Source organism: Oncorhynchus nerka, linkage group LG23, assembly GCF_034236695.1.
Source record: "Oncorhynchus nerka isolate Pitt River linkage group LG23, Oner_Uvic_2.0, whole genome shotgun sequence".
NCBI classification, from domain to species: Eukaryota; Metazoa; Chordata; class Actinopteri; order Salmoniformes; family Salmonidae; genus Oncorhynchus; species Oncorhynchus nerka.
The window spans coordinates 14,880,842-14,905,841 of NC_088418.1; the positions used below are offsets into that span (position 1 = coordinate 14,880,842).

A 25,000-nucleotide genomic window follows, 5' to 3' on the forward strand; every position below is an offset into this window, starting at 1 on the left:
CTTTATTTTCATGTCATCTGACCAAAGCACCAGTTCCAATCCAAGTGCCAATGCCTTTTAGCAAACTCCAGGCGTTTACATTTGTTGGATGACCTGAAAATAGTTATTTGGCGAAGCACACCAGTGGTGCGTTTGCCATCGAAATTATCAACTGTATTAGTATTTCCTTGTTTTTAGTATACACACTAAAAACAAATGTTTCTGTATAATGCCAAAAAGGGTTATTTGGCTTGTAACCACAGCGAAACCCTTTTCTGTGCTATATGAAACCTTTTTTTCAAGGTTCTATGCAGAACCATGCTCATGCGGTTCTAAATTAAACTTGTATGGTGCTATAAAGAACCCTTTCATATGGTTCTATAACGAACTACACTGTTAGACGTTTTTGTAATTTTATCAGTAATTGACCGTATTAATCAACAGTATGGATTACAGTAGCTGCACTGTAAAATGAATTTCAGCAATCAAATTGTGGGCTGCAGTTGCAGCCTATTTGTTATCTTGGCCAACGGCTGTACAACCAAGTACAGCTCAGGGGTGCCAATAATTTAGTCCATGCCATGTCTTTATTTTCTAAATTAAAATGGTAAACCCGGTCCATCAATCTCAGAATATAATTTTTTTGAAATCCAAATCTGTTAAATCTGTCAGTTTAAACTAGAGATATCTGTTTTTTTGCTTTGGATGCGTCTCAATCCACAGCATCCGCCCATGTCGCACTTCCTCATCCGCCCATGTCGCACTTCCTCATCCGCCCATGTCGCACTTCCTCATCCGCCCCTGTCGCACTTCCTCATCCGCCCATGTCGCACTTCCTCATCCGCCCATGTCGCACTTCCTCATCCGCCCATGTCGCACTTCCTCATCCGCCCATGTCGCACTTCCTCATCCGCCCATGTCACACTTCCTCATCCGCCCATGTCGCACATTCCTCATCCGCCCATGTCGCACTTCCTCATCCGCCCATGTTGCACTTCCTCATCCGCCCATGTTGCACTTCCTCATCCGCCCATGTCGCACTTCCTCATCCGCCCATGTCGCACTTCCTCATCCGCCCCTGTCGCACTTCCTCATCCGCCCATGTCGCACTTCCTCATCCGCCCATGTCGCACTTCCTCATCCGCGGTGACAGGTGGCAGAGCTGAAGCGGTGTTTGTCAGACCATGAGACATCCTGAAAACATCTGTAGCATCCAAATGGTTTGACCTACAACCTCTCATGAACACGATGGGGATCTCCGTTTTGCTCTACGACCCGACTCGTCTGATGTGGGGACCGTTGATGTTCCAACTTCTGTTTGTAGCATCCGAACCATTTGGGCTACAAACGAATGTGACCCGACAGTGGAAAGGGGAGATTCTCACGAACATGATGATGTTCCTCGTTTTGACAAATGTCAGGGACTGATCTGAAGGTAACCGGTACCTGATTTAAAAAATAAATGGAATTATGAAGGTAGTTTTGTGCCTACCCAAAAAAGGTGTTAAATATGTGTAAAATGTATATATTTCCTGAGCTTTCTTATACCTCCTTGATATAGGACAGACACTTCAAAACCTTGTTTTTATGATTCTTATGTATTATTTTGTCATGTATGTGTATTCAAGGCATGTCTCTGGGCTATAATCGTAAAGGCCAAATTCAATGTTTTATATACAAATATATATACACTACCATTCAAAAGTTTGGGGTCACTTAGAAATGTCCTTGTTTTTGAAAGAAAAGCTCATTTTTTGTCCATTAAAATAACATCAAATTGATCAGAAATACAGCGTAGACACTGTTAATGTTGTAAATGACTATTGTAGCTGGAAACGGCAGATTTTTTATTTAATATCTACATTGGTGTACAGAGGCCCATTATTAGCAACTCCTGTGTTCCAATGGCACGTTGTGTTAGCTAATCCAAGTTTATAATTTTAATAGGCGAATTGATCATTAGAAAACGCTTTTGCAATTATGTAAGTGTTACGCCCCTGAAAAGGGGAGAAATAATCACGAGAGTGATACGGTGTTGTTTCCTCAATGAAACTTTTAGTGCAATGAGAAAAGACTGCGATTTCCCCGGGAACCTGGGTGGAGACCAGAGCAATCGATCTTAGGCTCATTAATTAAGAGCATTTAGTAGATCACAGATTAACAGTTTTACCCTTCCATTAGGCACCACAAAATAAAGTAATCAATATAACGTTTACACATTCCTCTCACAATTCGTACCCTTTGTACGCTTGACAGATTTGAACTTTAACACAATTATACGAATGTGATCAATCTCTATCAACTAATACTGAATGCATGATCTTTTTAACCTTACATGTTTTAAGATCCTCACATACTATGAACTTAATAATACTTTTTAATGTATAACAGGCTATGAGTATTTATTTTAACCTGTCACATAAGCACAGATGGAAACTGTTGTTCTGATTAAAGAAGCAATAAAACTGGCCTTGTTTAGACTAGGTGAGTATCTGGAGCATCAGGTTCGATTACAGGTTCAAAATGACCAGAAACTAATACCTTCTTCTGAAACTACATTAGAGAGTCTAGTTTGAGAAACAGACGGCATCACAAGTCCTCAACTGGCAGCTTCATTAAATAGTACCCGCAAAACACCCGTCTCAACATCAACAGTGAAGATGCGACTCTGGGATTCTGGCCTTCTAGGCAGAGTTGCAATGAAAAAGCCATATCTCAGACTGGCCAATAAAAAGAAAAGATTAAGATGAGAAAAAGAACACAGACACTGGACAGAGGAAGATTGGGAAAAAGTGTTAATGGACTGCCGAATCTAAGTTTGAGGTGTTTGGATCACAAAGAACAACATTCGTCAGATGCAGAAAAATGAAAAGATGCTGGAGGAGTGCTTGACGCTTGAATGTCAAGCATGGTGGAGGCAATGTAATGGTCTGGGGTGCTTTGGTGGTTGTAAAGTGGGAGATTTTTACATGGTAAAGGGATCTTGAAGAAGGAAGGCTATCACTCCATTTTGCAATGCCATGCCATACCCTGTGAACAGTGCTTAATTGGAGCCAATTTCCTCCTACAACAGGACAGTGACCCAAATCACAGCTCCAAACTATGCAAGAACTATTTAGGGAAGAAGCAGTCAGCTGGTGTTCTGTCTATAATGGAGTGGCCAGCACAGTCACCGGATCTCAGCCCTATTGAGCTGTTGTGGGAGCAGCTTGACCGTATGGTATGTAAGAAGTGCCCATCAAGCCAATCCAATTTGTGGGAAGTGCTTCAGAAAGCAGGGGGTGAAGTCTCTTCAGATTACCTCAACAAATTGACAACTAGAATGCCAAAAGGTCTGCAAGGCTGTAATTGCTGCAAATGGAGGATTCCTTGCAACTCATTTCATGTATGTTTTCATGGATAACATGGACATTTCTAAGTGACCCCGAACTCTTGAACGGTAGTGTATATAATGTTATTTTATGCCGAAAAGTTCCTAAAATTCAAATAGCTAAATGATCCATAGTATGAATATCTTAAAACAATTCAATATGTCATTTTATAATCCCCTGCCCACAGTTTTGACTTTAAAGAATAAACTTCAATTGATAAAAATAAAATTGGTATTGTAATTATTTTATTTTTTTTAAGTGTGGCAACATAATTTTTTCTCCAACTTATTTTTGAAAAATGTGGAATTATTCAAGAAAAGTGCAAGGCAAAAATGTCATTGGCCGCAACAGTATGAATTAAATTGGTATAGCATTCTCATTAACGGGGATGCAACGAATATAGCCTCTTACAAGGCATGCCTCAAAATATGTTAATGAGCCAAAAACAACAACACCATGCACCCACTAGTGGTCAAAAGTTTTTTGGTGCTCAGAAAATACGGTACGTTACTGTATTCTGTTGGGTGGAATTACAGTACCAATCGGAATACAGCCATTCTTTCATTGCCCACAACATTTTCCCACAATGCACCATCATTTATAGTATGCGGCAGATAAACATTTCACAGTATTTTACTGTTGATAATAGTCCAATTACAGTTATCTGTTAAAGTGTTGACATGCTCGCTCCTCCCCCATACAAACATACTGTATATAATACCCCAAGCACCCCGCTGCTCACACACATACATAAATAAAAAATAAAAAAATAAATATAAATAAAAACACACATGCTCTTCTACCCCCACCCCTTCTCTTACGCACGCACGGATGGACGCACGCACGCATATAACAGGAATATGACCCATGGATCATCCAGCACCAGATGTTTAGTGAAAGCACATTCTTTCAGCCTTTTCAGGGAGGGGTTAGAGAGCAGAATATAAAAAGGGGGGAGGAGCTTAATCTACATTAAGGGATTACATACATGATTTTGTATTGTGCATGTATACATTATACAGGAGCAGAGATGCATGGACCAGACTTTACTGACATCAGTGGAGGCTTCTCAGAGGAGGAAGGGGAAGACCAACCTCTTCAGTGAATTTCATAAAAATAGAAATTGTGAAACTTTAAAAAGGTTATCATTTTTAGATAAAACTATACTAAATACAATCACATGTCACCAAATAATTGATTAAAACACAATATTTTGCAAAGAAGGTCTACAGTAGCCTCAACAGCACTCTGTAGGATAGCATCATGGTGTAGCTGGAGGACAGCTAGCTTCCATCTTCCTCTAGGTACATTGACTTAAATAAAAAACGTAGTTCTCACCCCCTTCCATAGACTTACACAGTAATTATGACAACTTCCGGAGAACGTCCTCCAACCTATCAGAGGTCTTGCAGCATGAACTGACATGATGTCCACCCAATCAAAGGATCAGAGAATTACTCTAGTACTGAAAGCGTAAGCTACAGCTAGCTAGCACTGCAGTGCATAACATGTGGTGAGTAGTTGACTCAAAGAGAGAGAAAGAAAATAGTTTAACAGTTTTGAACAAATTCATTTATTCCTAATAGAAGGAAAAGAAAGAGAGAAATAAAGAGAGAGATTGTCATTTTTTTCAGTTTTACTTACTTAGCTAGCATATGCAGCTAGCTAGTTTAGCCTACTGAAACACCCTGCTTAAAAAGAGGGATGCTATGTTAGCTAGCTGGCTATGACTATCCAACACAACACTGGAACTCTTCCAGGTCAAGGGAAGCTTTTGGTTTTACTCATTAATTGGCACCGAGGCCCACCGATGTAACTGCTTACTGACTGTACACCGTGATGTAACTGCTTACTGACTGTACACCGTGATGTTACTGCTTACTGACTGTACACCGTGATGTTACTGCTTACTGACTGTACACCGTGATGTTACTGCTTACTGACTGTACACAGTGATGTTACTGCTTACTGACTGTACACCGTGATGTAACTGCTTACTGACTGTACACCGTGATGTAACTGCTTACTGACTGTACACCGTGATGTTACTGCTTACTGACTGTACACCGTGATGTAACTGCTTACTGACTGTACACCGTGATGTAACTGCTTACTGACTGTACACCGTGATGTAACTGCTTACTGACTGTACACCGTGATGTAACTGCTTACTGACTGTACACCGTGATGTTACTGCTTACTGACTGTACACCGTGATGTTACTGCTTACTGACTGTACACCGTGATGTAACTGCTTACTGACTGTACACCGTGATGTAACTGCTTACTGACTGTACACCGTGATGTTACTGATTGTAACAGGTTTACTAACGCGTTAGTTCTATTAGCTATGTTGACTAGGAAGTTACTTTAGCTAATATGAGGACAATGAGGTAGGCTGTGTGTAGCAGTTTGGCTTGGAAAGTTTTTTTTGCCTGATCACATACAGCTGATGTGTTGTTCATTGAAGTCCACAAACGAAGGGAAGAGGTGAGAGGAGGGGAGTGCATAACGTAGATGTGAGAAGGAATAACGTGGCTGCTATGAAACTGTGATCTGCGTTTACACGTGATCAGGGGTGTAATCATTCCGCCGATACTGTTGAAAACATTTCTTAAACAGCAGCAAAGGGAACAAAACAGATAAAAAATACCTGAATTTGTCCAATAGAAACTCTTGTTTGCAACTGTTGGACTAATGATTACACCCTAGATAAGCTAGATGCAGGCAAGTCCATGTGTCATGGTCTGTCACATCAAATCTGTCTCTCGACCTGTGTGCACCTATATTGTAAACGTTCATTCATAGGCTAGGTTGTAGCAACCTCATGATGGGTATAGGGACAATTTGAGTATTATGTAGTAGCCTAAACCTATCACTGTTACATTGAGCTGGGTGAATAGAATATGAATGACAGTCATCCAATATGCTGTAATAGAAATAAGGCCATGTTCATGAAAAAAAATCGTCCTCCCTCATCTGAAACAGCACTGACTGCAACTGACTGACATAACTGACCTGACCCACCAGCACAGTTCATTATCTGTCACCATGACCCATCCCAACATCTGATCTAGGATCAGGATAACCGTACATATTACATCCATTTAGAGTCATCAAAATGCAACATTTTTATACGTTTAAAACAGGGCTGTCATCGGTGGAATGTCAGTCCATGAGGAGAATAGACAACGGCCTCCTATTCCAGGTAGTCTCTAGCCAATGCATAGGCCCTATATAAACAATAGTGTCTCCTATATAGACCTTGACAGCTAGTGGGATTCTGAGTGTGTTTTCTACTAAGCTAACATATGGAATTGTTTTAGGATTGTCATGGATCATTTAGCTATTTAATTTTGAATTTTAAAACCAAAAATTAAAAATTTAAAATATTTGATGAAATATTAAATTTGGCCCACTATAGCCCACAGAAACGCATTGAATAGCAAATTCATAACCGGCAAAAAAACCAGTAGAAAAATAAATCATAGGGAATAAGGTTTTGAAGTGTCTGTTCTATATCTAGGAGATATAGCTCAGGAAACATTTTTGGACACATATTTAACGCCTTATTTTTGTTGGCATTAAACTACCTCCATACTTCCATTCAGAGGAGACCTGTGGGGTTTGTGAGGGTCGTAGAGCAAAACGGAGAACACCATCATGTTCGTGAGAGTGGAAACGATAGGAACTGCAAGAAGGTCCCTTAGAAATCTGGATTCCCAATGAAAACCTATTGAAAAGAGAGTGACCTAAAAAATATAAAAAATATGAATGGTTTGTCCTCGGTGTTTCGCCTGCTAAATAAGTTATGTTATACTCACAGACATGATTCAAACAGTTTTAGAAACGTCATAGTGTTTCCTGTCACCAAGAAGTTTTAACTTGGGTCTGAATCGTCCCATAAGAGAAAAGCTGTGAAATGGAGAGTTAAAAATAAAGAGAAGGGACAGCCAGAAAAGTGGTCTAATATTCTGGAAAAATATTTGTGTGATGATTGTGAGGCGCTAAACTACTATAATATTAACTCCAGCAGAAGTAAGCATTTCTTCCAGTAAAATTATACACCAAATGTACATTATGACTCGGGACCAGGAGCGGAGAACCATCATTTCTTTCTTTCAGCACCTTGAGAGAATGAATGTGTGGGTAGGGACCATCTGTAAAGGTGCTATTTTGATAAGCATCATAAAAGCTGATTTTGTATTTCAACTACAGTACCAGTCAAAAGTTTGGACACACCAACTCATTCAAGAGTTTAAAACTTGTTATGGAAGCGCTTCCCCAGTGGGAATCGAATTTTCTGAAATTTCAAGTGCACCACGCATAGTTTATGATAAAAATCAAAATATCATAAAAATTGACATCCAATATACCAAATTAAAGCTACACTCGTTGTGAATCTATCCACCAAGTCAGATTTGTAAAATGCTTTTCGGGGAAAGCATGAGACGCTATTATCTGTACCATGCAGCCTCACATACTGCAACGTCACAAAAACGACAGATTTTTCGTTAGCGCTCGCAAACGAAAGGCTGAAATAAAATATAAAACATTCCTTACCTTTGACGAGCTTCATTCTTGGCACTCCTAGATGTCCCATAAACATCATTTAGGGTCTTTTTTCGATTAAATCGGTCCATATATAGCCTAGATATCGAGCTAGGAATACCTTGGAATTGGAGGTAACATCATTTAGGGTCTTTTTTCGATTAAATCGGTCCATATATAGCCTAGATATCGAGCTAGGAATACCTTGGAATTGGACGTAACGTCATTTTTTAAAATGCCAAAAGTCGACGATAAACTTTCACAAAACACTTCGAAATACTTTTGTAATGCAACTTTAGGTATTAGTACACGTTAATAAGCGATAAAATACCTCAGGAGGCGGTGTGAAATCGTTAGCTTGTCCGTGGAGAAAAATATGTTTGGAAATGGTCGCCCCAAAATCTGGGCGGTGGCAGTAGGAAAGTAGTTCCCTTGTTTGGGTTAGACCAAGAATCAATTGCGAAACTAATGACGTAACTCTAGACAGCATGGGGAAGCTGTAGTTTACATTTTCAGTGAACAGATTTTCATGCACTATTCGACCGAAACGCACGTTCTGTAAATGGCACAGGCGTGATTTAAACAGTTTTGGAAAGGTCTGACTGTTTCCTAGCCACACACACTAACCAAATGAACGTACTATATTCCTGGCATGAATAGCAGGGTGCTGAAATGTTGCGCAATTTTTTTTTAAAGACTGCGAAAATTCGCATGCTCCATAATTAACTGAATTTTTACTGTTTTCTACATTGTAGAATAATAGTGAATACATCAAAACTATGAAATAACACATATGGAATCATGTAGTAACCAAAAAAGCGTTAAAACAATCTAAATAGATTTTAGATTCTTCAAAGTAGCCACCCTTTGCCGTGATGACAGCTTTGCTTCATGAGGAATGTTTTTCCAAAAGTCTTGAAGGAGTTCCCACATATGCTGAGCGAGCACTTGTTGGCTGCTTTTCCTTCACTCTGCGGTTCAACTCATCCCAAACCATCTCAATTGGGTTGAGATTGGGTGATTGTGGAGGCCAGGTCATCTGATGCAGCACTCCATCGTTCCCCTTCTTGGTCAAATAGCCCTTACACAGCCTGGAGATGTGTTGGGTCATTGCCCTGTTGAAAAACAAATGATAGTCCCACTAAGCTCAACCAGATGGGATGACGGATCACTGCAGAATTCTGTGGTAGCCATGCTGGTTAAGTGTGGCTTGAATTCTAAATTAATCACAGACAGTGTCACAAGTAAAGCACCCCCACACCAGCACACCTCCTCCATGCTTCACGGTGGGAACCATACATTCAGAGATCATCCGTTCACCTACTCTGCGTCTCACAAAGATACAGTGGTTGGAACCAAAAATCGCAAATTTGGACTCTTCAGACCAAAGGACAGATTTCACCGTTCTAATGTCCATTGCTTGTGTTTCTTGGCCCAAGCAAGTCTCTTCTTATAATTGGTGTCCTTTATTAGGGGTTTCGTTGCAGCAATCCTACCATGAAGGCCTGATTCACATAGTCTTCACTGAACAGTTGATGTTGACATGTGTCTGTTACTTAAATCACAGGAAGCATTTATTTGGGCTGCAATTTCTGGGGCTGGTATATCTAATGAACTTATTCTCTGCAGCAGAGGTAACTCTGGGTCGTCCTTTCCTGTGGCGGTCCTCATGAGAGCCAGTTTCATCATAGCGCTTGATGGCTTTTGCAACTGCACTTGAAGAAACTTTCAAAGTTGTTGAAATTTTCCGTATTGACTGAACTTCATGTCTTAAAGTAATGATGGGCTGTCGATTCTCTTTGCTTATTTGAGCTGTTCTTGCCATAATATGGACTTGGTCTTTTACCAGATAGCGCTATCTTCTGTATACCATCCATACCTTGTCACAACACAACTGATTGGTATAAACATAGGAAAGAAATTCCACAAATTAACTTTTAACAAGGCACACCTGTTAATTAAAATGCATTCCAGGTGACTACCTCATGAAGCTGGTTGAGAGAATGCCAAGAGTGTGCAAAACGGTCATCGAGGCAAAGGGTGGCTACTTTGAATGATCTCAAATATAAAATATATTTTGATTTGTTTATCACTTTTTTTGGTTACTACATGATTAGATACGTGTCATTTCATAGTTAGAAGTCTTCACTATTATTCGACAATGTAGAAAATAGTAACAATTTTGATTGGTACTGTACAAGCCGAACTTGGTACTGTACAAGCCAAACTTAAACTTATCAGAAACATGTTTGTCGTTTTCATAGCTTTTAATTCCCTTAAAAAAAGGTAAAAATTGAAATTTTGTACAGAAAATTTTTTGGGTTGTTTTGTTATTGCATTTTTAAACATATTTGCTGTGTGAAAGAAACAGAGATGAAGGTGCTAACTTTATCGATGTCAACTAGATTGAAGCATTAATTCCAGCAATGTTTGACAAAAACTCAGCAAAAAAAGAAACGTCCATTTTTCAGGACCCTGTCTTTCAAAGATAATTAGTAAAAATCCAAATAACTTCACAGATCTTCATTGTAAAGGGTTTAAACACTGTTTCCCATGCTTGTTCAATGAACCATAAACAATGAATGAACATGCACCAGTAGAACAGTGGTTAAGACACTAACAGTGCACAGACGGTAGGCAATTAAGGTCACAGTTATGAAAACTTTGGACACTAAAGAGTTCTTTCTACTTACTCTGAAAAACACAAAACGAAAGATGCCCAGGGTCCCTGCTCATCTGCGTGAATGTGCCTTGGGCATGCTGCAAGGAGGCATGAGGATTGCAGATGTGGCCAGGGCAATACATTGCAATGTCCATACTGAGACGCCTAAGACAGTGCTACAGGGAGACAGGGCGGACAGCTGATCGTCCTCGCATGGCATGGCAACAACAACTGCCCGAGTTACACCAGGAACGCACAATCCCTCCATCAGTGCTCAGACTGTCCGCAATAGACTGAGAGAGGCTGGACTGAGGGCTCGTAGGCCTGTTATAAGGCAGGTCCTCACCAGACATCACCAGCAACAACGTCAACTATGGGCACAAACCCACTGTCGCTGGACCAGACAGTCGCAGTTTTGTCTCACCAAGGGTGATGGTCAGATTCGTATTTATCATCGAAGGAATGAGCGTTACACAGAGGCCTGTACTCTGGAGTGGGATCGATTTGGAGGTGGAGGGTCCGTCATGGTCTGGGGTGGTGTGTCACAGCATCATCGGACATAGCTTGTTGTCATTGCAGGCAAGAAGAAGAAGAAGTCAGTTAAGAACAAATTCTTATTTACAATGACGGCCTAGGAACAGTGGGTTAACTGCCTGTTCAGGGGCCGAACGACAGATTTGTACCATGTCAGCTCGGGGGTTTGAACTTGCAACCTTCCGGTTACTAGTCCACCGCTCTAACCACTAGGCTACCCTGTACGCCAAATGGAAATGTGATTCACATTTTTGTTTTATATAATAATAATAATTTGTATTTATTTAAATTGTAAAAATCTTCGCATTTTCAAACTTTCCTTTTTATATTTTCCAATGGGGCTATATATTAGGGTAAGGTTTTTTCTTGCCTAAGTAGCCTCATTTCACTGCCAAAAATAAAATTAAACCATCTAGTGTTCATTAAAATAACAACACAATGTCAAATAGAGTCAGCCTAGTCAAATAATTAACATCCAATCACGTTAACCGTTACTCTCTTACGGTCCGTAAGTAGCCAAACGTAGCTGCTGCTCATTCCGTTTGCTCGAAAATTGATAAATGGCTCAAAAAAAGTAAGGCCCGCGTCCATAGAGACACATACCAGCTCTACTGGTAGTACTGCTACTACCAGCACCTGCCGACGACACAAGTTGTTCTGCTTCCACGAGCACATCCAATGCTAACATCAGTAATTCTACATTTGTTGTTAGCCCAGCTAGCATGGACACTGACAGTTGTGAGTCTGATGCAGCCAAAGAGATACTGGCCCCTTACCTGGGAAAGCACTGAACAACAGACAGGGACGTTGGACCCTCAGAGAGGCGCAAATATGATGAGAATTACATTGATTTGGGGTTCACTTATATTGGGAGTAGTACCTTTCCTCAGCCACAGTGTTGTATGTGCAAAAGTACTATCTCACAACTCAATGAAACCTTCAATCTTGCGCAGACATTTAGAATGAGCGAGAATTAAGACGACTTTCGAGTAGTAAGACATGTATAAAAGCAACAGATACCATTAATAAGAAAGGGGCTAGAAGTGTCTTATATGGTGAGCTATCGAGTGGCTAGGACAGACAAGCCCCATGCTATTGTGGAGGACTTCATTCTTCCTGCTGCTGCTGAAATGGCTGGGACAATGCTGGAGGAAAATTCCCCCAAAAACTATACAGACAATGGCTCCATCAAACAACACTGTCTCACAACGCATCAGTGACACGGCAGGAGATGTTTTGAAACAATTACTGCTTCGCATACAAGCCAGTGAATTCTATGCGTTACAGCTGGATGAGTCCACAGACGTGGTGGGCCTAGCACAGCTCCTGGTATATGTCCGTTACGTTTATGGGGGGTCAATTAAGGAAGACATCCTCTTCTGCAAACCACTAGAAACCAGAACAACAGGAGAGGATATTTTTAAAATACTGGACAGATTTGTGACATCAAATGGACTTTGGTGGTAAAGATATGTTGGTATCTGTACTGATGGAGCAAAAGCCATGACAGGGAGACATAGTGGAGTGGTAACGCGCGTGCAAGCATTTGCTCCCGGTGCCACTTGGGTACATTACAGCATCCACCGAGAGGCTCTTGTTAAAACAGGGCCCCTAAACTCTTGTGTATTTTTTGCATTATGCAATGATATGGGCAGCGACAATGTAACACGTTTACAACATACAGAAGTGCGCTGGTCATCAAGGGGCAAAGTATTGACATGTTTTTTTTTTAATTGAGAGAGGATCTTAAAGTTGTCTTTACTGAACACAATTTTCACTTGTCTGAACGCTTAAATGATGACAAGTTTCTCACATGACTGGCCTATCTGGGTGATGTTTTTTCTCACCTGAATGATCTGAATCTAGGATTACGGGGACTCTCCGCAACTATATTCAATGTGCGGGACCAAATTGAGGCTATGATTAAGAAGTTGGAGCTCTGTTCTGTCTGCATTAACAAGGACAACACACAGGTCTATCCATCATTGTATGACTTGTTGTGTGCAAATGATCTCAAGCTTACGGACAATGTCAAATGTGATATAGCGAAGCACCTCAGCGAGCTGGGTGCGCAATTACGCAGCTACTTTCCCGAAACGGTCGACACAAACAACTGGATTCGTTATCCCTTTCATGCCCTCCTTACCATTTTCTGAACCAGAGAGCCTCATCGAAATTGCAACAAGCGTTTCTGTGAAAATGTAATGTAATCAGAAGCCACTGCCAGATTTCTGGATAGAGCTGCGCTCAGAGTTTCTTGCCTTGGCAAATCGCACTGTTAAGACACTGATGCCCTTTCAACCACGCACCTATGTGAGAGTGGATTCTCGGCTCTCACTAGCATGAAAACTGGAAAATGATTTAATTAAGACTGAGTCTCTCTCCAATACATCCCAACCTTGCAGAGTTATGTGCATCCTTTCAAGCAGACCCTTCTCATTAACATGTGGTGAGTTTTTCACAATTTTTGATGAACAAATAAGGTTTTATATGTAAGATGGTTAAATAAAGAGCAAAATTATTGATTATTATTATATTATTATTTGTGCCCTGGTCCTATAAGAGCTCTTTGTCACTTCCCACAAACCAGGTTGTGACAAAAACTCAACATTTTTCTTATGTTTAATAAATGTATTGTATAGTGTGTGTGTGGCAGGCTTACAATGATGGCAAAAAAAAACAACATTTGAGAGTGCTCTGACCCTGGTGCTAGAGAGGGTACGCAGCTGGAGGTTGAATGTTTGAAGGGGTACGCAGCTGGAGGTTGAATGTTTGAAGGGGTACGCAGCTGGAGGTTGAATGTTTGAAGGGGTACGCAGCTGGAGGTTGAATGTTTGAAGGGGTACGCAGCTGGAGGTTGAATGTTTGAAGGGGTACGCAGCTGGAGGTTGAATGTTTGAAGGGGTACGCAGCTGGAGGTTGAATGTTTGAAGGGGTACGCAGCTGGAGGTTGAATGTTTGAAGGGGTACGCAGCTGGAGGTTGAATGTTTGAAGGGGTACGCAGCTGGAGGTTGAATGTTTGAAGGGGTACGGGACTATAAAAAGTTGGGGAACCACTGCTGTAGATTATAGTAGTTTATTTCTCAGGGGAATCAATCTTTAATAGATTGTAATGGTCTGTGGTGGAAGAAGGTGAGGACCAAAGTGCAGCGTGGTTTGTGTTCATGATGTTAATATTTAATGCATCAAACTGAACACTGAAATACAAAACAACAAAGTGAACGAACGAAACCGAAACAGTTCTGTCTGGTGCAGAATACAAACACTCAACAGAAAATAATCACCCACAACTCAAGGGTAAAAACAGGCTGCCTAAGTATGGTTCTCAATCAGGGACAACGATTGACAGCTGCCTCTGATTGAGAACCATACCAGGCCACACACAGAAATACCAACTCATAGAAAAACAAACATAGACAACCCACCCAACTCACGCCCTGACCATACTAAAACAAAGACATAACAAAAGAACTAAGGTCAGAACGTGACAGAGATAGTGATGTTACCAGTCCCTCAACACAACATTAGGAGATAGTGATGTTAGCCGGTGTACCAGTCCCTCAACACATCATTAGGAGATAGTGATGTTAGCCGGTGTACCAGTCCCTCAACACATCATTAGGAGATAGTGATGTTAGCCGGTGTACCAGTCTTAACACATCATTAGGAGATAGTGATGTTAGCCGGTGTACCAGTCTTAACACATCATTAGGAGATAGTGATGTTAGCCGGTGTACCAGTCCCTCAACACATCATTAGGAGATAGTGATGTTAGCCGGTGTACCAGTCCCTCAACACATCATTAGGAGATAGTGATGTTAGCCGGTGTACCAGTCCCTCAACACATCATTAGGAGATAGTGATGTTAGCCGGTGTACCAGTCCCTCAACACATCATTAGGAGATAGTGATGTTAGCCAGTGTACCAGTCTTAACACATCATTAGGAGATAGTGATGTTGGCCGGTGTACCAGTCTTAACATAACATTAGGAGATAGTGATGTTGGCCGGTGTACCAGTCTTAACATAACATTAGGAAATAGTGATGTTGGCCGGTGTACCAGTCTTAACATAACATTAGGAAATAGTGATGTTAGCCGGTGTACCAGTCTTAACACATCATTAGGAGATAGTGATGTTGGCCGGTGTACCAGTCCCTCAACACATCATTAGGAGATAGTGATGTTAGCCGGTGTACCAGTCCCTCAACACATCATTAGGAGATAGTGATGTTAGCCGGTGTACCAGTCCCTCAACACATCATTAGGAGATAGTGATGTTAGCCGGTGTACCAGTCCCTCAACACATCATTAGGAGATAGTGATGTTAGCCGGTGTACCAGTCCCTCAACACATCATTAGGAGATAGTGATGTTAGCCGGTGTGCCAGTCCCTCAACACATCATTAGGAGATAGTGATGTTAGCCGGTGTACCAGTCCCTCAACACATCATTAGGAGATAGTGATGTTAGCCGGTGTACCAGTCCCTCAACACAACATTAGGAGATAGTGATGTTGGCCGGTGTACCAGTCCCTCAACACATCATTAGGAGATAGTGATGTTGGCCAGTGTACCAGTCTTAACACATCATTAGGAGATAGTGATGTTGGCAGGTGTACCAGTCTTAACACATCATTAGGAGATAGTGATGTTAGCCGGTGTACCAGTCCCTCAACACATCATTAGGAGATAGTGATGTTGGCCGGTGTACCAGTCTTAACATAACATTAGGAGATAGTGATGTTAGCCGGTGTACCAGTCCCTCAACACATCATTAGGAGATAGTGATGTTAGCCGGTATACCAGTCTTAACACATCATTAGGATACACCACTGTCTACTGAACACAACCAAAATATGGGACTCATAGCCTGGGAAACACACCCACACATATACAAATAGCAAGCACATGATCACACACACACCAATAGAAACCATGCGATCACACATGCAAGCACGCCCACAAACACACACACGCCAACAGCAACCATTTACGATCACACACAGTCTTCCTTCCCCCTTCTATCTCTATCTTACCCTCTTTTTGTTATTGGATTGATACATGCGTAACCTTTCCTCTTTTCATTCTTTCATCTTCCTTTCATCGTTCCATGTTTAGTGATGGATAGATCAGGGATAGAGGACAAAGGAGAAAGACAGGAACCAGAAATAGGCGACTGAGACTGAAGAGCCGGGTCCTTTAAAACACACCAAAGACGCATCATCAAAGATACATCTTCATCATCAGCGGCTGCAGGGCCATTGATAATCAAGCGGCTATTGAACCTTTTATTCTATTAATATAATCACACACACACCTCCCTCCCCACCTGTTCCTTTGTAAAAAAAATACCCTGCTGAAGAGGTTCTTTGTAGAGTTCACAAAGAACAGATACTGGAGAGGAGATCAGCCTAGATTGGAACAGGACGGATCAGGAGAGCTTTATCTACTTCATGTCGTTTTCTATTCAGTGTCCAGACCTGTCATGTCTCCTTGACATACAGACGGTATCAGAGGCTTCTTCTACAGTATGTCTTATGAAGAAAGCTGTCTCACAATCATTTGGTTTTTGGCTGTTTTGTCTAATGAAGCTGCATGTATCCTAGATTTTGATTCTCATGAGAGATGTCTCCCTACACTGTCTGAGACAGACCTGTTAGCTGTCTCCCTACACTGTCTGAGACATAGACCTGTTAACTGTCTCCCTACACTGTCTGAGACAGACCTGTTAGCTGTCTCTCTACACTGTCTGAGACAGACCTGTTAGCTGTCTCCCTACACTGTCTGAGACATAGACCTGTTAACTGTCTCCCTACACTGTCTGAGACAGACCTGTTAGCTGTCTCTCTACACTGTCTGAGACAGACCTGTTAGCTATCTCTCTACACTGTCTGAGACAGACCTGTTAACTGTCTCCCTACACTGTCTGAGACAGACCTGTTAGCTGTCTCCCTACACTGTCTGAGACATAGACCTGTTAACTGTCTCCCTACACTGTCTGAGACAGACCTGTTAGCTGTCTCTCTACACTGTCTGAGACATAGACCTGTTAACTGTCTCCCTACACTGTCTGAGACATAGACCTGTTAACTGTTTCCCTACACTGTCTGAGACAGACCTGTTAGCTGTCTCTCTACACTGTCTGAGACATAGACCTGTTAACTGTCTCCCTACACTGTCTGAGACAGACCTGTTAGCTGTCTCTCTACACTGTCTGAGACAGACCTGTTAGCTGTCTCCCTACACTGTCTGAGACAGACCTGTTAACTGTCTCCCTACACTGTCTGAGACAGACCTGTTAGCTGTCTCTCTACACTGTCTGAGACATAGACCTGTTAACTGTCTCCCTACACTGTCTGAGACATAGGCCTGTTAACTGTCTCCCTACACTGTCTGATACATAGACCTGTTAGCTGTCTCCCTACACTGTCTGAGACATAGGCCTGTTAACTGTCTCCCTACACTGTCTGAGACAGACCTGTTAGCTGTCTCCCTACACTGTCTGAGACATAGACCTGTTAACTGTCTCCCTACACTGTCTGAGACATAGGCCTGTTAACTGTCTCCCTACACTGTCTGAGACATAGACCTGTTAACTGTCTCCCTACACTGTCTGAGACATAGGCCTGTTAACTGTCTCCCTACACTGTCTGATACATAGACCTGTTAACTGTCTCCCTACACTGTCTGAGACATAGGCCTGTTAACTGTCTCCCTACACTGTCTGAGACAGACCTGTTAGCTATCTCTCTACACTGTCTGAGACAGACCTGTTAACTGTCTCCCTACACTGTCTGAGACAGACCTGTTAGCTGTCTCCCTACACTGTCTGAGACATAGACCTGTTAACTGTCTCCCTACACTGTCTGAGACATAGGCCTGTTAGCTGTCTCCCTACACTGTCTGAGACATGGACCTGTTAACTGTCTCCTTACACTGTCTGAGACAGACCTGATAACTGTCTCCCTACACTGTCTGAGACATAGACCTGTTAGCTATCTCTCTACACTGTCTGAGACATAGACCTGTTAGCTATCTCTCTACACTGTCTGAGACATAGACCTGTTAGCTATCTCTCTACACTGTCTGAGACATAGACCTGTTAGCTATCTCTCTACACTGTCTGAGACATAGACCTGTTAGCTATCTCTCTACACTGTCTGAGACATAGACCTGTTAACTGTCTCCCTACACTGTCTGAGACATAGACCTGTTAACTGTCTCCCTACACTGTCTGAGACATAGACCTGTTAACTGTCTCCCTACATTGTCTGAGACATAGACCTGCTAGCTTTCCCCTACACTGTCTTAGACATAGACCTGCTAGCTTTCCCCAACACTGTCTGAGACATAGACCTGTTAACTGTCTCCTTACACTGTCTGAGACATAGACCTGTTAACTGTCTCCTTACACTGTCTGAGACATAGACCTGCTAGCTTTCCCCAACACTGTCTGAGACATAGACCTGTTAACTGACTCCTTACACTGTCTGAGACATAGACCTGCTAGCTTTCCCCTACACTGTCTGAGACATAGACCTGTTAACTGTCTCCTTACACTGTCTGAGACACAGACCTGCTAGCTTTCCCCTACACTGTCTGAGACATAGACCTGCTAGCTTTCCCCAACACTGTCTGAGACATAGACCTGTTAACTGTCTCCTTACACTGTCTGAGACATAGACCTGCTAGCTTTCCCCAACACTGTCTGAGACATAGACATGTTAACTGTCTCCTTAGACTGTCTGAGACATAGACCTGTTAACTGTCTCCTTACACTGTCTGAGACATAGACCTGCTAGCTTTCCCCAACACTGTCTGAGACATAGACCTGCTAGCTTTCCCCAACACTGTCTGAGACATAGACCTGTTAACTGTCTCCTTACACTGTCTGAGACATAGACCTGCTAGCTTTCCCCAACACTGTCTGAGACATAGACATGTTAACTGTCTCCTTACACTGTCTGAGACATAGACCTGCTAGCTTTCCCCAACACTGTCTGAGACATAGACCTGTTAGCTTTCCCCAACACTGTCTGAGACATAGACCTGCTAGCTTTCCCCAACACTGTCTGAGACATAGACCTGTTAACTGTCTCCTTACACTGTCTGAGACATAGACCTGCTAGCTTTCCCCAACACTGTCTGAGACATAGACATGTTAACTGTCTCCTTACACTGTCTGAGACATAGACCTGTTAACTGTCTCCTTACACTGTCTGAGACATAGACCTGTTAACTGTCTCCTTACACTGTCTGAGACATAGACATGTTAACTGTCTCCTTACACTGTCTGAGACATAGACCTGCTAGCTTTCCCCAACACTGTCTGAGACATAGACCTGTTAGCTTTCCCCAACACTGTCTGAGACATAGACCTGCTAGCTTTCCCCAACACTGTCTGAGACATAGACCTGTTAACTGTCTCCTTACACTGTCTGAGACATAGACCTGCTAGCTTTCCCCAACACTGTCTGAGACATAGACATGTTAACTGTCTCCTTACACTGTCTGAGACATAGACCTGTTAACTGTCTCCTTACACTGTCTTAACATAAGCCTGTTTGTTATCAGTCTCATTCTTTACACGGCTGTCAGTTAGACCCTGGTTAAGAAGCTATGAGGGTTATCTATACTCTAATTAGATACAGAACAAGATACTCACAGGCTAACAGCTATCTGTGTGTGTGAGAAAGAGAGAGAGAGAGGGAGATAGAGAGGGGGGAGAGAGAGAGCGGGAAGGAAGGAGATAGAGCGAGAGTGGAGTAGAGGAAGAGAAAGAGAGAGAGAGGGATAGGGAGAGATAGAAAGGGAGAGAGAGAGAAGAGAGTGAAGGAGAACGAGAGAAAGGGAAAGAGTGGGACAGAGAGAGAGAGAGAGGGTAGAGATAGGGAGATTGTCAAATATGATAGAGTGATAGGTGTGGTAGGGAGTCTCTGCTCCCTAAAGGGTCTAATTGAATGTTTAAATCCCCCTAAATTTGATGTCCACGCCCCCATGGAAATAAAATTAGCATAATAAAACAATCCCCATAAAAATGTGTTGCATTGGATGCGTCTCAATCCGCCTGTGTCGCACTTCCGCATCTGCAGTGAAAGTTGACAGATCTGGAGCTGTGTTTGTCAGACCATGAGACATCCCGATAATCGGCCTTAACTCGTCTGTAGCGTCCGAATGGTTTGGCCTAAAATAATATTATGACCCCTCTATGGAAAGATGAGACTCTCACAAACATGATGGTGTTCTCCGACCTTCACAAGTGTCAAGAGACTCTCTGGTGAGTTCTGTCCGAACCGTTTGGGCTACCCACCAAAAGTCTAGAAACTTTCCCAGAATTCCCAGATTTCCAGGACTCATACAACCAGGATTTATGGAAATCCTAGGAAATGTACTAGAATTTTGCAACCCTACCTGCAAGTCACATTATGCTAGCCTGCAAGTGATGTGTAATTATTATTGAAATCCAGCCAGAGTTAGTATATAAAAAAATATATAAAAAATATCTAAATCAAATTTTATTTGTCACATACACATGGTAAGCAGATGTTAATGTGAGCGTAGCGAAATGTTTGTACATCTAGTTCCGACAATGCAGTAATAACCAACGAGTAATCTAACCTAACAATTTCACAACTACCTTATACACACACACAAGTGTAAAGGGATGAAGAATATGTACATAAAAATATATGAACGAGTGATGGTACAGAACGGCATAGGCAAGATGCAGTAGATAGTATCTAGTACAGTATATACATATGAGATGAGTAATGTCGGGTATGTAAACATTATAATAACTGGCAACAGATAACATGTGTATTCACTCACAACCTGCATTCACTCACAACCTGTATTCACTCACAACCTGTATTCACTCACAACCTGTATTCACTCACAACCTGTATTCACTCACAACCTGTATTCACTCACAACCTGTATTCACTCACAACCAGTATTCACTCACAACCTGTATTCACTCACAACCTGTATATAACTGCCAGGGTTAAGAACAGTGTGAGGAGACGACCTGTATTCACTCACAACCTCATTCATAATGACTGTCAGGGTTCAGAACAGTGTGAGGAGACGGCCTGTATATAACTGTCAGGGTTCAGAACAGTGTGAGGAGACGGCCAGTAACGAGGGCAAAGAAAATGATTGGATTAGTTAAAAAAAAAAGTATGTTATTTATCTCTCAATAGATCACTCAATGTACATGCAAAAACACAGATAACAATTCCAAAACATCAACCTGCAGTAGCGAATGCTGGGGGAAAAAAGGTGAATTTGTTATCATCACTTTCTTTTTTTTCACGTAGTTGTGTCTTCTCATTTCGTTTTGAATCAGTAGACAGAGACATATGAAGTAATAATGACTTTTCATTGACTTTGATTTCAACTTACTAAAAGTATTTGAGTTACAAAAAAAAACCCTGGGGTTTACGGTGTCGGCTACAGCTTCATATAGACACCAGACAACAGCTCCGTCCGTCTGTTTGATGGCTCTCTATGTGCATTCCCATCCGCGCAGAGTGCTGATTAACAGACAGCCGCTAAAACCCCTGACAGGAGTATTAATGTAGGGAGCAGAGGTACACGCTTCACTCTTCCCACAGACACGCGCGCTGTGTTGTATCTCAAAGCCCTGTTCAATCTGAGCATCAGGCTAGCCATGGGCACGTGTGTCAGTGAGAGTGTGTACAGTGTGTGTGTGTGTGTACAGTGTGTGTGTGTGTGTACAGTGTGTGTGTGTGTGCGTGAGTGTACAGTGTGTGTGTGTGTACAGTGTGTGTGTGTGTACAGTGTGTGTGTGTGTGTGTGTGTGTGTACAGTGTGTGTGTGTGTGTGTGTGTGTGTGTGTGTGTACAGTGTGTGTGTGTGTGTGTGTGTGTGTGTGTGTGTGTGTGTGTGTGTGTGTGTGTGTGTACAGTGTGTGTGTGTGTGTGTGTGTGTGTGTGTGTGTGTGTGTGTACAGTGTGTGTGTGTACAGTGTGTGTGTGTGTGTACAGTGTGTGTGTGTGTGTGTGTGTACAGTGTGTGTGTGTGTGTGTGTGTGCATGAGTGTACAGTGTGTGTGTGTGTGTGTGTGTGTGTGTGTGTGTGTGTGTGTGTGTGTGTGTGTGTGTGTGTGTGTGTGTGTGTGCGTGCGTGCGTGCGTGCGTGCGTGAGTGTACAGTGTGTGTTGGTGGGTGCCGCTGTCGGTACTATAAATACAGGGTGTTGATAACAGGTGTTAACGCCTCACATCTCTTGGTTGAAGAGAGGGGGGGTGGGGGGTGGGGGGGATGAGATAGAAAGGAAGAGGAGGGGAACGTGGGAAAGTGAGGGATAAATTAGGGACAAGGGGAAGGACAACGTGAGAATAAAGGAGAGATGGTGAGGAAAGGGTGAGGTTCAGTCGAAACTGTAGCAGTCAGGCTACTTCAACGATTACAGAACCTGAAGTCATCTGATGATCGATCATCTTTCTACACTCGAATCATCGTGCTCAAGCGCGTCTATCAGAACTCGTTACTGTGAAACACTGTACACATCATCATGGTAGAATGTGTCTGTATTGATCTGTGTAGGGATGACTGAGTAAGTGAGGTATAGATCATTCTCAGCATTTCTCTGCTCTGTCGAATTATAATCAGTAATTTTCTGCTTGTGTTTCCAAGCAGAACAACTCTTTCCCAGCTGTTATCTGATACTGGTCGATGGAGAGAAGACATGTTTCTTGTTCTGATCTCTGCCCTGTGCTGTTTGTTTAGAAAGAACTCCCACATTTAACTACAGACTGGTGTTAAACTGCAGGTCTGTAGAGGTGATGTGGTGTTGCATTGCTGTCTGAAGTGGTTTGAGTTGGTACCCTATACAACAGGGGTCATCAAATCTTATCCTATGACGTCCGGATGACTGCTGTTTTTCTGTTCTACCTGGTAATTAACACCACCTGGTGTTCCGGGTCTAAATCAGTCCTTGATTAGAGTGGAAGAATTTACAAAAGCAGTGGAACAGGCTTCGAGGTCCAGATTAGAATTTGAGGGCTCCCCCTCTCCGTCATTCGACGTCGCCGGTTTACTAAACCACCCGTCCTGGCAACCATCGTTACGCGCACCTGCTCCTCATGATGAGGCACACCTGGACTCCATTTCCTCTCTCATTACCTCCCCTATATCTGGCACTCACTTAGGTATATTCCCCAGGCAGTATTGATGTTGTTTCATGTCCGTACGCTACTCTTGTTTCTTGTATTGGTCCATGTTTATTGTATTATTAAACTCACCACTTGCTTCCTGACTACCAGGGTCTACATTACAGAATACTGCCTCAACAAATGGAAGCAACAGGCATACCTACTTCCTCAACACCACAACCAGTTGGTACAACTGGGGGAGGCTTTGGAAGAGGTTCTTCACATTCTTCAACGTCTCAAACATACCCGAGAGGCGTTTCCTTCAACTAGCGTAGGATACTCTGCCGCCAGCCGACCCAGCGAGCCAGCACACCAGTCCATTCCGCAGTCCGCCCAGGTCAGCGATGCCCGTTTGTCCCTCCCAGATAAATATGACGGCACCACTTCTAAATGTTGTGGCTTCCTACTCCAGTGTTCCCTCTATTTTGCGCACCAGATGGGAGCCCCCACTAACTGAGAGGTCCAAGGTTGCCACGGTTATTTCTCTGCTGACTGGGTGGGCGTTGGTGTGGGCTACGGCCGTCTGGGAGAGAGGAGGAGCTGGATTCGTATGAGGGGTTCATGGCTCTGTTCAGAGGTGTCTTCGATCATCCACCGGAGGGCAAAGAGGGGGGTGAGCACCTATTCCAACTACGGCAGGATGACCAGATCGCTGCCAAGGACTCGCTCACCTTCCGGACTGTAGCAGCATCCAGCGGATGGATTGAGCTGCCAAGGACTCGCTCACCTTCCGGGCTGTAGCAGCATCCAGCGGATGGATTGAGCTGCCAAGGACTCGCTCACCTTCCGGGCTGTAGCAGCATCCAGCGGATGGATTGAGCTGCCAAGGACTCGCTCACAGCATCCGCGGATGGATTGAGCTGCCAGGACAGCACCTTCCGGGCTGGATGGATTGAGCTGCCAAGGACTCGCTCACCTTCCGGGCTGTAGCAGCATCCAGCGGATGGATTGAGCTGACACGCCGTACGCTATTCAGAAGAGGACTGCCGAGGAAGTCCAGACGAAACTGGCATGTCGAGACGACAACCTCTCCTTGGACGCACTCATCGCGATAACCTACTTCGGGAGAGTCGGTACAATCATCGCTTCTCTCCCTCCCTCAGTGACCACTTTGTATCAGAGCCTGAACCCATGGAGGTAGGGGTCACAAGCTTCCCCGTGGCTGAACAACTCCCAGCGTTTACGTTACAGCTATACAGATGTAGTATCTGAAAATGAATCCTGTTATTATTATGTGGATTATAATTCATCAACATTTCTGTAGGTGTTGATACTTTTTTCGTAATTTTTCTTCTGAAATGTCAAAATGAAATTTACAAACTCTAGAAGGCTTTTTAAAACTAAAATACATTACAAGTTTACAATTCCTGCTATGCAGAAATATTCTCAGGAATAAAAGAGTGATCAAATTAAGATCCTACATCTGTAGGCAATTTGTCTCACCTTATAGAGATGGGTTTTAGTGGGGTACTACAGTGTGTGGCATGCTATGGTTACTTGTTTCAGTGGTGTAAAGTACTTAAGTAAAAATTATTTAATGTACTACTTAAGTAATTTTTTGTGGTATCTGTACTTTTCTTTACTATTTCTATTTTCGACAACTTTTACTTCACTACATTCCTAAAGAGAATAATATACTTTTTACTCCATACACTTTCCAGCGCACCCTTTTACTTTTGATACTTAAGTATATTTTAGCAATTGCATTTACTTTTGATACTTAAG

At 42.6% G+C, this 25,000-nt stretch overlaps 1 protein-coding gene across 1 annotated transcript in view; it reads right to left on the reverse strand.

Annotated features, from left to right (window-relative positions):
* The window catches only part of LOC115107175 (glutamate receptor ionotropic, NMDA 2C-like), a 60,616-nt gene that overhangs the window by 34,750 nt on the left and 866 nt on the right, over positions 1–25,000 (reverse strand). The gene's annotated exons all lie outside the window — the stretch shown is intronic.